A 13,133-nucleotide genomic window follows, 5' to 3' on the forward strand; every position below is an offset into this window, starting at 1 on the left:
GCTCGGATAATTCTTGATAGGGTTCACCACCATCTGCTTGAGCACCAGCGTCCAGAGCAGTCAGGCTCTCCACCAAGGAGGTCAACTATTGACCGTATCCTTGCTCTTCGGTTCCTCACCGAATGCAGAGAGTTCTGGCAGGGGCTGCTTGCAGCTTTTGTTGATCTCTGCAAAGTGTTTGATTCAATGAATCGTGATGCCCTCTGGAGATTCTTGGTCGTCGTGGAATGCCACTAAAACTGATCAATCTGATGTCTGAACTTTTCTTTGACACTGAGAGTACTGTGAGATGTGGTGATACCATCTCTGACTTATTTCCAGTTGATAATGGAGTTTATCAGGGTGTGTTCTGGCCCCCACACTTTTCAGCGCTTGTCTGGACTGGATTCTTGGGAGGATGTCGGAGAGATCAAGCTGCGGTGCATCGTTTGGGAATGTCAAGATCTCGGACCTTGATTTTGCAGATGATGCAGTCATCTTTGCGGAGACTTTAGATATCCTTTTGGGGGCCCTCGAGGTGCTGAATGAGGAGTCTGAGCCGCTGGGATTACGGGTTTCTTGGGTCAAAAGTAAGATCCAGGCTTTCGGTGACATCTTGGATGCTGCTGTCCTGTATGTGTCTGTTTGTGGTGAGGATGTTGAGGTCGTGGAGAGATTCACTTACCTTGGCAGTGATATTCATGTCTCTGCTGGCTGTGAGTCAGAGGTCAATAGACGTCTGGGTCGGGCCTGGGGAGTCATGGATTCAGTGGATCATGGGGTCTGGTGCTGCCGGTCCTGTGCAGGAGGATGATAGTCCGAGTCTTCAGGTCCTTGGTGATTTCAATCTTGCTCTCCAGATGTGAGACTTGGACTCTGACCAGAGATCTAAGACGGCGACTTCATTCCTTTGGTTCCAGTTCTCGTTGAAGAATCCTTGGCTATCACTGGTCAGATTTTGTGGCCAACGAGCAGTTTCAGAGAGAGACTCCAATGAGATTTGTTACCTGCATTGTCCGTGAGTATCAGCTGTGGCTTTATCGACATGTGATGCGTTTTCCTGACGCTGATCCTGCTCACAAGATTCTCTCAGCGAGGGAGCCTCGTGAGTGGTGGAGGCCAATGGGCCAAACACGTGCCTCGTGGTTGCAGCAAGTTCATCAGCATCTCTCGGAGATGGGAATGGGCCAGGCATCTGCCTGGGGTATGGCTAGACGGAGGTCCCTGGAGTACCAGGGGAAAGTGGACGCAGCGACGTGCTGCTCCGGCGCATGCTCCATATCTAACCTGACATGTGGATGGCAGTTGCTCCCAGAGCTGGCCCGACATTTGCAGAATCTCACCAGGCAGTTTACAGCACAATACTGCCCTTTGAATTCAAAATTAGCTCATTACATCAAGCAATTTAGATCACAATTTACCGATCCGTGTTGCACGAAACTCATAACATGTAATTGTGAATTTTACGAGTTCATTTCTCGGCCTTTAAGAATGCTTATTCACAAATACCACAACATCGAGCTTTTAAATGACACATTCCAACTGAAATTAACGTTTTTGGCTAAATATTGAGTGAGCCCTCCTACGTCTTGCACACATAAGTAGGGTGAATATACTGGTTCTGGCTCACTTTTCCCCATGTAAATGAATGGGGAATTTTCAGCGATTCATTTTTTTTTTCCCTAAAAATAAACCCCCTTTTTATCCCAAGGTATATTTATTTGTCTCCCCTTTTAACCTGGGGACACTTTTTTTTCAAATAATCCATGCAATAAGATAAAGATTTGTTCAAGTACTAAAGTGGTAATGTGATTTGTTAAAGGTGATTCGAAAGAAATATCTGAAACGTCTAAGCCTCGGGACACTCTTTATCAAATAACCGATGCATATTGTTTAGCTCACTCATTGAACCTATAAAGATTTGTTCATTCTCAAATTCCTTCAATAGTTTAATTTTCTTTGCACAATAATCCCCATCTAAAATATTGAAAAACAAAACATTTGAATCTTTATATTTTTTAAGATACCCCTTTTGTGCCATTACGAAATGATAAACTTCTCTTAATGCTCTCATCTGGCCACCGCCCGAGTTGCAAATCATTTTTGTGCATAAACCACGCCATAAAAAAAGTTTTGTTTCAAATGTTTTCAGTTCGTGTCATGAAAATGAGGAAGTGTTTTTTTGACACGGTCGTGCTGTGTGAATGAGGAAGTGTTTTTGGACAGTCATGCTGTGAAAAAATCTGAGACAAGGCCTCGTGTTTCTATTTTATCTCAGAACACGAACAGGCTTTTAAACATGTTTAATCAAAACCATTTTAGGGTATTTTAAGTATGTTTTAAAAATGATTCATACAATTTGAGAATATATCGCCCAGTTATTTTCCAAGCTGTCTCGCCCGAAGCGTCATTTCCTGTGGCCACACCCAATGATTAAGCAATCTCCTCATCGTTGCCTTATAAGTGATTCGCCAGACAAAGTTTCTGCCAGACGGGATTTTCATTTTTACAACTGAGACATGAGCGATCTTTCTTCCGCGAACAAAACAGCTCAACACAAAGTTGGTAAGCCTGTGTATAGGTTCCTCTTTGAACGATGAAGCAATTGATTATAAATTAAATCGTGATAATTCTGATATATATATATATATATATATATATATATATATATATATATATATATATATATATATATATATTTTTTTTTTCTTAGCAGGTCCTTGGAAGAAGAGCAGCTTACATATCACGACGAGGTGCATGAAATTAATGCTCTTATTGAAGAGGTCAATCATCTTGGAAGAGAATTGAAAAACATTTTTAATGACTGACACGACGTCTTATCACGGCCTCTGATCTTTTTGCCATCTTGTACCAATGGTAAAAAAAACTGAGACATGGAATCACTCTCTTCCGATGAAGATAACAGCTCACTACAAAGTTGGTAAGTTTGTGTATGGTTTCCTCTTTGAACGATGAAGCAATTGATTATAAATTAAATCGTGATAATGCGAAAATATATATTTTTTCCTGGCAGGTCCTTGGAAGAAGTGGAGTTTACATATCACGATGAGGTGCATCAAATGAATGCTCTTATTGAAGAGGTCAATGATTTTAGAAGAGAATTGAAAAACATTTATAATGACTGGTACGGTCTTATCACGGCCTCTGATCTCGAATGAATTAAACCAATGGTGAGACACGTGTGTGTGTGTGTGTGTGTGTGTGTGTGTGTGTGTGTGTGTGTGTGTGTGTGTGTGTGTGTGTGTGTGTGTGTGTATATGTGTGTGTATGTGTGTGTGTGTATATATATATATATATATATATATATATATATATATATATATATATATATATATATATATATATATATATGTGTGTGTGTGCGTGTGTGTGCGTGTGTGTGTGTGTGTGTGCGTGTGTGTGTGTCTCCTTCCCTGTCTGTTTGTCTCTCTCTATCTCTCCCTGTCTGTCTCTTTGTATCTCTCTCTGTCTGTCTTTCTACCTACCTCTCTCTGTCTGTCTCTCCATCTATACCCTTGACTCATTATTTTTTTTTTTTTCAGCTCGATCACACAACATCAGCTGTTGAAGCAATCTGGTACAACACATGATTTTCTGGAGGTAAATGTTTCTGAATTATTATTTAGTTATTTGTTTATTTATTCTTTTATTAATATCACTCTCTCTTTGGAATGTCGTCTTATGTTGGTTGCATCATTAGTTTGGACGCGGTTTTACCAGTACACTGGAATTCATTTTATTGGCCTTGGAAGGATGACAGGCTGAGTCGGCCTCCTGGTGTGTTAATTCAGTGGTCAACGAGGCTTGAACTTAGAACCAACACCAGGCTTACTCATATTACCATGTAATTATCTTTATAAAACCTAGTTATTATCCACTTTTTGTTTCAAAACAGAATATGGTGTCTGAGTTTCGAAATCACAAGACATCTGAAGAAGATTGCTGGGAAAGATTATACATTCTCGCAAATGAATATTTAATATTTTCAATTTTGATTAATTATATTTGTTTTGTTTACAATTACTTGATTTTGAATTTCAAAAAAAGGATCAAGACATGAAGGAGAGGGAGGGAGGGGGTGGGGGGGGGGTAGGTGGGCTGCCCCAACGACCCATCACCCCCTCATCCCACCCCTCCCCTCCCTATGTGTGTGTGTGGGGAAGGGTGGGGGTGGGATGAGGGAGGTGGTGGGTCAAAGGTGGGGGCGCACAGGGGGATGAGGGGGTGGGGCTTGTGTGGGCGGGCCGTGTGTGGGCGGGGCTTGTGTGGGTGGGGTTTATGTGGGCGGGGCTTCGGTGTGGGCGGGGCGTGTGTGGGCGGGGCTTGTGGGAGGGCGTTTATGTGGGTGGGGCTTGTGTGGGCGGGGCTTCGGTGGGGTTTATGTGGGTAGGCTTCGGTGGGGTTTGTGTGGGCAGGGTTTATGTGGGTGGGCTTGTGTGGGAGGGGTTTATGTGGGCAGGGTTTATGTGGGCAGGGTTTATGTGGACGGGGCTTCGGTGGGGCTTATGTGGGAGGGGTGAATGTGGATGAGGCTTATGTGGATGAGGTTTGTGTGGATAAATGGATGGGTGGATAGGTGGATGAGTGGAGCTTGTGTGGATGGGTGGATAATTTTTTAATTAAATAAACATGTTGTGTGTGGGAACTAATTAACTATCACTAATTATGTGAATATGATGAATATGGGTGGAGCTTGTGTGGGGTTTGTGTGTGTGGAGCTTATGTGGAGCTTGTGGGGGTTTGTGTGTGGTGGGGTTTGTGTGGGGTTTGTGTGGGGTGGGGTTTGTGTGGGGTGGGGTTTGTGTGGAGCTTGTGTGGGGTGGGGTTTATGTGTGGTGGGGTTTGTGTGGGGTTTGTGTGGGGTGGGGTTTGTGTGGAGCTTGTGTGGGGTGGGGTTTATGTGGGTGGGTTTTGTGTGGGCAGAGTCAAAAAGGGGCGGAGTCAAAAAAATTCAATTTATCTTTGTCTTTTGTAATTCCTGTGAATAAAATGAACCTAAAATCTCTTCCCCTTCCAAATCATATATCTTATAAGTCCAAGGAACCGTATCTATTACATCAACAATTTTAAAAAGTTCGTTCGTCCATCGTTTAATATAACCCTTTTCAAAATGAGATTTCTACCTATATATTCTTACGATATCACCAACTTTGAACTTAGGTTTTCTGACATTAATCTCTTTTTCATATTTTAATTTTGTAAATGTTTCTGATGGTTTCATATTTGTTGACGTGTGAACCGTGTCATTATACTTATCCACAATATCCTGAATAAAAGATGACCATTGTTGTGAACTGAGTTGTGTGAATTTTTTATGTAGTCTCTCTTTTAAGGTACGATTAAAACGTTCAACAACAACTGCCTTCCCTTCATTAAAGGTACTGTATAATGTAATACTGTTATTTTTTAGATAATTCATAAATGTCTTGTTATAAAACTCTCTACCCTCATCAGTCCACAATTTTTTAGGTTTTCTCTTACTTTTATTAAATATCTGTTGAAAGGTTAACATAAGAGTATTACCTGTTTTGTTTTTTAATGGTACAACCCATGCGTATCTACTCCTCAAATCAATAACGGTTAAAGCATACTTGTACCCCTTATCATTATTGAGTTCAATCAAATCAGCAGACCAGATATAATCTACTTCCTTGGAATAAACTTTCCTTCTCTGAAACTTTGTGAATATTGGTTTATGTAATTCATCAGCTAATTGCTCTTCAGTCTTAATGACATCATTAGAGCCTATAAGTTTTTTGAATTTCCAAGTCCAAGTTTCAATTTAGCACTGATCATCTTCTTCACAATGAACCGATCAACTTTTTCTCTCAAGGTTGGATTTAGTATCAGAGACAAATTATACAACATTTCTCTATCGGCTTCATGCTTTTCTTCCAACGTTGTGGTATTCCCATAATCAATATCGTGTCTCATGCACACTTCATCAACTCTATTGATGGGCTTACTCCAGGATTTAGGATTGTCTGCCTCATCTAATCTTTTATCCAAGTTTGTGCCTGGACCACAGAAAGAATACCCTGGAAGATGTAATTCCCCTGGTATTCCAGTAGTTGTAAATTTACTTCCTGATAAAAACTTTTGTATATCTCCTCCTCGTTTGTGTTTGGAGATAATTTGATTTTTTTTTGAACCACACACCGAACATATACCTTTTTGTATAACCCTGTTATTTTTACTTTTAATATATGAAATATTTTTCGTATTAGTTTTCTTTTTACATTTGAGACAATAACTCATTTATTTATGTGAAAAATTCCTGCAGAGTGCAAAAACCTTTTTAGTTTCCAAAATGCACATTTGAATCTTAATTTTTAAAACATAAAGAATCCTTAGAAATGCCTTCACTCTCTCCTCCATTTATTTAAGAAAAAAAAAAAATGAAAAACTTGAATTAAAATGAATATCTTGTCGATGTCAATATTCTTGTCGAAAGTATTGCAAATAGACTTGTCATTTCTTTGTTTTCCTCCTCGGTGGGTTGAGTTATTTTCTGTAATACCACCAATCTTTTTTTAATCTCACAGGTTTCCATATTTTGATATTTATTTTGTCTCGCTCTTTCCTCCCTCTCCTTCTCCCTCTCCTTCTCTCTCTCTCTCTCCTCCCTCTCCTTCTCTCTCTTCTCTCTTCTCCCTCTCCTCCTTCTCTTTCTTCTCCCTCTCCTCCTTCTCTTTCTTCTCCCTCTCCTCCTTCTCTTTCTTCTCCTTTTCCTCCTCTTCCCTCTCTTCTTCAACTCCTTCCTCATCCCTTATTATCCTTGAATCGCTTACACCCCATAGAATATTGTTACGTTTGAGGGGGGGTATGCATTCAAAGGGTAATTAGGATGTTTAATTAGGTATGCCATGCTGTTCGAGTTTACCAGGATCTCGATGTAATAAGTAGCAATTCAGTGGTGATAAGTTGTCTAGTAAATGTTCATTTCTTCAAAGGGGGAAATGATAATTGTCACGTAATGAGATAGGGACACGGGATAGGGTAAGTGTGTCTGCGTAAACCCCTTTTGGTATTCTCTGGAGACTGGCCGTGACGTCACAGGACAGTGCAGCGGATGGTTCCGCCCCGTGATCACGATTGGCAGAAGGCGACGGCGGTGGGCCAATAAACGGCTCGATTGGAAGTGACGAGGACAGGAGGATAAAAAGGTTCTGTTCGGGGTCGAAAAGGAAGAGGAAGAAGATCGGGACAAATCGATCGTGTTTTTTTTTGGTGTGGAGGCTGTTGCGCAGAGAGCGTCCTTGTTGTTGTGCTGATTCGATCGTGTTCTTCATCGTGTCTTGGAGCCTTGCTGAGCCTCGTGCCTCACCTTGGTTGGCTCTGGAGTTCTGCTGACTCGGAGTACGGGGTCGTACGGCGGGCGGACCTGCATCCCTCTCCTGCTCGCAACTTGGCGCCAGAACTGGTTCCCTGGCGGCTGTGAGCGGACTTGGGCCAAGACCAGGAGGTCGACAGCACCACGGTTTCTCCTGCCCCCCTGACGAGAGCAAGGCCAGCTCGTCCGACGCCAATCCAGGGACAGTTGCGTCCACACCACGGTCCAGCCTGACCACCAGAAATAGCTACGTTGTGTGTGTGTGTGTGTGTGTGTGTGTGTGTGTGTGTGTGTGTGTGTGTGTGTGTGTGTGTGTGTGTGTGTGTGTGTGTGTGTGTGTGTGTGTGCTTGGCGCCTTAGAGGGTTTGAGATCTGTATATTCATTGGAATTGTCTGTGTTTTCCCCACGCCCGATCCCACACCATCCCGTCGAATCTCCCCGGATCCCTCCTCTTGCCGAGTCTTATTATTTCTGGTTAGAGAAATAAAGATTATTAACTCAGTGAAAAGTGACTCGTGCCACCTTCCTCGTCCCGTTTGCGGTAGAGCGATTAGAACCGCCATGTTTGGGTTATAAATAAATAAACCGCCTTCATTGTTTCGGCTCATTCTACGTTGGCGGGACTGTTCAAGTCCCGTGGACATCACAATATCATACATATATTCATCAGGATTTCTTGTTATTCCTGTATCCAAAATAATTTTTTTTTACAACAGGAAACCAATAAAATTTCTTTTGAATTTCTAAAAGAGCCTTACCTTTTCTTAACTTTATAATTTTTTCATTATTTAACATTCTAATTAAATCTAAAGTTGTCGGTTTATCAACATCAGCATAATGCCAATCTTTTATTGAAAATACCTTATTCTTATGTTGTAGAATATATTTATTAAAATACCGAATACCCTTTTCTTGAAGGTATGCTTGGACACAGAAATGATAATTTTCTTGAAGCCTTCTTGCTGTCATTTATGTATTAGAAATATATGTTAGAATAATATTATGGCACGAAACACCTCCCCATCTTCCCATAGTTAAATCATTTTGTATTGCCTTACTTATTATATATAATCCTGTTTTTTCTGTTTTCATGATATAAACAAGGGCAAAACCATTATTATATTTACCCTTATTAAATTCTTTTATTTGTTGTTTACTAATCGTGGCCCCACAAAACTCATTCTCGATACCAAGTGGATAATATTCTTCCTTACGAGACTGATTTAATTGTTCCAGGTCTTCGAGGTTAATTTTAAGTGACCAATTATACCCTAAATCATTCATGTCATACGCCCATTGTTCTATTCTCATACAAACGATACGCCCTTCTTTATAAAAATTTATTTTAATTCGAACTGTGAATTCTGTATGACCTGGAGATAATATCAACACTTCTGTATCTTTGGAATACACGGCCGTTTTATTTAAAGATATATTGTGATAAATCGCTTAATCTCACCAATCATTCGCGTCAGTCGGGCTTGGATAATTTTTTAATTTATAAGCATTTTTCATGTTAATATTTTTGGTTATATTATATTTATGTCGTTCAGCCTGTGCCTTTGTGTAATAATTTGATAAATCAATATCCAGTTCTTGAGATACACCAAAGATAGAACCATCTTTACCAACATAAGTCATTTATATTAGATTAAAAATAATATCATAAATTTTTTTATTTTTGTCGAGTTGAAATAACACATTTAGACATAATTGACCACAACACTTGGAATTTAATTATTGGACTTGAAATGTTTGATAAACACCATTCTGTAAGAATTTTATGACTTCAACAGGTGGTGGAAGACCAAAACTATCAAAATAATATTTGTCTTGACTATTAAAAATACAAACCCAATGAGAACCGTTCCCATTATTATCTTCTAAGTTCATAATAATATTCTTTGTATGTTTCGGCACATTTGTTAATTCATCTCTCATACAAATAACCACATGATGAATTTTTAATTTCTTACAATATTTGACAAGTTGTAAATTTGATGTTGTATTCTTTCCAAATTCTTTAAACCACTCATCAATGCTCATTTATTTATTAGAAAGATATAATCCATTACCTCTTTTCGTTAATTTTACACCTGCTTGTGCTATAGAAGAAAGCATATCTCCAACTAACAATCTCGCTTTATCAGGCATACCTTCAAGTTTTTTCAGCAAAATCTACAATTACACCACTTCCACTAATTTGTTTCTCCAACTCTTTGTTATGTCTTTCCAATTCTTTTTGAGCATGGAGTTGAGCCTTCCTTTCGTTGGCAGTTTTCACCGCTGTTGAAATACCACCCGTCAATGCTCCAACCGCACTTAAACCAGCAAATAAAGGAATTAGAAATGGGAGAAATCCTCCACTCGTCTCTCTTATTGAATATTTTTTCAACATTGGTTTTGTCATTTTAATTTTAAGTGAGCCAGTGTCATTCAAGATTTTAACCTGTTCTCTTGTGAGCAAAACATCAATTCTTACTGCTCCTTTTCTTTGAATTGTATTAACGTTAATCGTACAAGGCTTTTGATTTTGAACACAAGATGATAGTTTATGAAGATTGATTTGATTAACATATACCCCAGTTGGTACTTTACCACTCATTTATTTAACAAAAAATTATGTGAGACTAATCATCACACCATTATCTGTATTAATCTGTAATTCTGTTTCTTCCAAAAGCAAACAATATGTATCAACTTCTTCACTCTCTCCTCTTTCAATGTATAGGGAAGTATCCACTCGATTAGACTTTATAGTTTCCTTTTGAGCGCTCAGGTCAAACGCATAGATTGTATACAAACTTTTAAATGCTGTCATATCCAAAATAGGTTCTTTATTTCCATTACTTTCACACACCTTTTGGTAAGACTTGTATGCTTCAGCAAAATCATTTTTTGCCAATTAATTTCCAATCTATCTCGTGGATAAAATGTTCCATCTAGAGAAACGCGAAGTTGTTTCACCTTAGCATTATCACTCAATGCATTATTCTTATCAGTCGCAGTATCACCATCTGGCTTTTTAAAAATGATCCACAGATATCGTGGCTTTCCTTCCAGAACACCCAAATTCCACGTGTAAGTAGTTTGGTTGAGTTTAACGTGTTGACATCTTCTTTTGAGGTATGATACACTGAGTGGTTTCTTTGAGTTAAGTCTTCTATTCAACATCTCTTCTGTTTTAAGATTAGGAGTATATTCACTGATATACCAACTCATTTCCTCAATTACAAATTTATTCTGTTCACCAAAAGCACTACCAACACCAAAAAGCAATCTATTTTCATTATCATTCCTTTGTAGTTGAAATCTAATTTTAAGACCATACAGAACTTTATCATGATCACAAAATCCAAATATACTTTTAAGAGGAACTGCCACAGTAAAACTATTTTCTGCTTTTGTATCATCATTATACATTCCTTTCCTTTGAGTATATCCAGGGTCTGTTTTTGTTCCCGTTGACATATCAGGAATAAAACCTTCGACAGACCCCTTTCCCATTCTATCACTGAATGTATAGAGTGTAAATTTCATCATTTCAGATACAGCAGAGACATAATCAACCGCTTCAACTTCTTGTGTTCCAATATACAAACGCACATTATCAAACATTTTCCAGAAGAAATCATTTACAAGTGTAGCGTTTGTGTTATTCCCAGCTTTAGTGAATTTAAATTTACACAACAAGAAACTTTCGGAGAGATTCAAATAGGTTTGTTGATTATTTATTTCAAAACTTTTTGTACCATTCGTATTCCAGTCTGTTCCAGTTATTGCATTTACCTTGAAGTAATCTTCTTTTTTAGTGGAGTTTGAGATAATAATAGTATCATCCAAATCATAGATACTATCAATTGCTTCCATACTTGTATTTATTTAGGAAAAAAAGATGTTAAAACTTTTGAAACCCTGATCCAAGTATTCGAATTATTTTCTGTCGTTCTTGGGGGGACAACTGAGTTTTGCCTTTCTTAATTTCTTTTATTGCTTGTAATTTATCAGATTCCTTCTGGGCATCTTTTATGCTCTTTACAGCACCTGCTACATTTCCCACAGCAGAAGCAGTTGAACCAATAAGATCTTTATGTTTTAGAATAGTTGAACCAATACCCATCGCCTCTAAATTGATGTCCAACACCCCTTTGTCTCTTAGGTTTATAGTATCCTCTACCAAGATACATACCTTCACCCTTGTAGTATGGGGAAAGGAACATCCCATCCCCTGTAATTATTTTATATTTTCCCAACTCGTGTTTCCTCACAATAACCATCGTATTTATTTATTGGAAAACTTCACGTAGGTGAATTCTGATGGATATAACTTCTCCATCAAAAGAAATCATACGATTATCTTGGTCGGTTATCCTAAAATTTACTCTGTGTATGGTTTTTCCTGACACAGGGAGATAAACCAAATTTTTGGGTTCCATATTGAATTTATAACCAATTGGGGTTGACTATGCGCTGAATGAAAATATTGCATTTGTTTTTTTTCCATCATTATAAGCACCATCAATCAAATCACAGTGAATTAACACCGAATTTATTCCTGAGGATATTTGAATGACATTATCACTGTAAAACGTCCCATTAGTTTCAATCTTTTTTGAGGAGAAACCCAATAACTCTCTAAATGAATTATCAATTGTGAAATCAACCTTGTAGTTATTTTTAACTTTAATCGTTGATTTTGAAGTATGTTTTTGAATGTCTATAACAATATTTTTTGGTTCATCACCCTGTTCTTTCATAAGACGAGCAATTACGGAAGATATTTGAGAAATCTCATATGCTCCGGGTGAGACTGTTATCGTTTTGTATCCACTTCCGGGATTATAACTAAACTTGTCATTTTTATCAGTTATATTAAATAAGGTATTATAAGTTTCCATGGACAATAAAGATGCCTCATATTCTTTTGTTGGGTCAAGTTGTAGTGGGTATGGGAATGAAGATTGTGGTCGCTTGTTGTGAAATTAAAACTCAGGATTGTGCTTCTCATCTTATTTAATATGAGATAAAATGTCTTTATATTGAGATTTATTAATTATATTCATGTTCATCAACTGGTCTAAAATGGCTGATGCTTCATTAAAACAATTGTTATTTCCAGCCTTCTTACTACCTAACAACAATAACAGTCTATTAACTAATTGCGATGGGTCATTTGGAAGAAAACTAATACCTGAACCAAGGATACTTAAAGCCTGAATAATGTGTTTCTCCTTCTCATTTTTCCTACTTTTACTAGAAATACTAACCCTATAATTTAAAGTGTTCAGCAGATCAATATATACTCTATCATCATTATTTTTCATATCCAATGGTTTTTCAATATACTTTGATTCATACCTCACAGTTGAACCTTGTCTTCCATCTTTTGTGAGAAGAAACATTAATCTCAGAGTTAGTTTAACAGGGGGTTGAGCAGAAGCCAAGAACCTTAATTCATCATTAAATATCAATACCTTTTCTTGAACAAGATGAAATATTGCTGGTTGTTCTGTTGGAATGAGTCCTGCTTTGGTTTTTGAATCCGCTGAATATTCATTGTTTTGGAGAGCATTCACAATATAATCAGGGGGTCGATTAATCTCTTCCAGTTGTTGAAATAAACCTTCATCATCATATACCTTTAATTCTCCTTAATGCTCTAATTCTTCCTCCGTCATTTGATCAAAATCTTTTAACATTTGAAGTTTTTTAGGAGTATATTCTACTGTCGGAACTGTGGAAACATCTTTCATTTTTTCTTGGGAAGTTTTTAAAAGTGGTTTAAAAAATTTCTCTTGT

General features: G+C 38.0%; 1 protein-coding gene and 1 long non-coding RNA gene across 14 annotated transcripts in view; one reads left to right on the plus strand and one right to left on the minus strand.

Moving 5' to 3' along the window:
• LOC147012519 (dynein axonemal heavy chain 8-like) overlaps positions 1-13,133 on the minus strand; it is a 70,479-nt gene that overhangs the window by 25,685 nt on the left and 31,661 nt on the right. The window lies entirely within an intron of this gene.
• LOC147012520 (uncharacterized) lies at positions 2,683-4,061 on the plus strand. The gene is made up of 3 exons (XR_015050980.1): positions 2,683-3,170; positions 3,543-3,600; positions 3,896-4,061. It is a non-coding gene; the product is annotated as an uncharacterized LOC147012520 (long non-coding RNA).

Source organism: Eptatretus burgeri, chromosome 14, assembly GCF_056783735.1.
Source record: "Eptatretus burgeri isolate ZD-2024b chromosome 14, Ebu_testis_v1, whole genome shotgun sequence".
In the NCBI taxonomy this organism is placed as follows: Eukaryota; Metazoa; Chordata; class Myxini; order Myxiniformes; family Myxinidae; genus Eptatretus; species Eptatretus burgeri.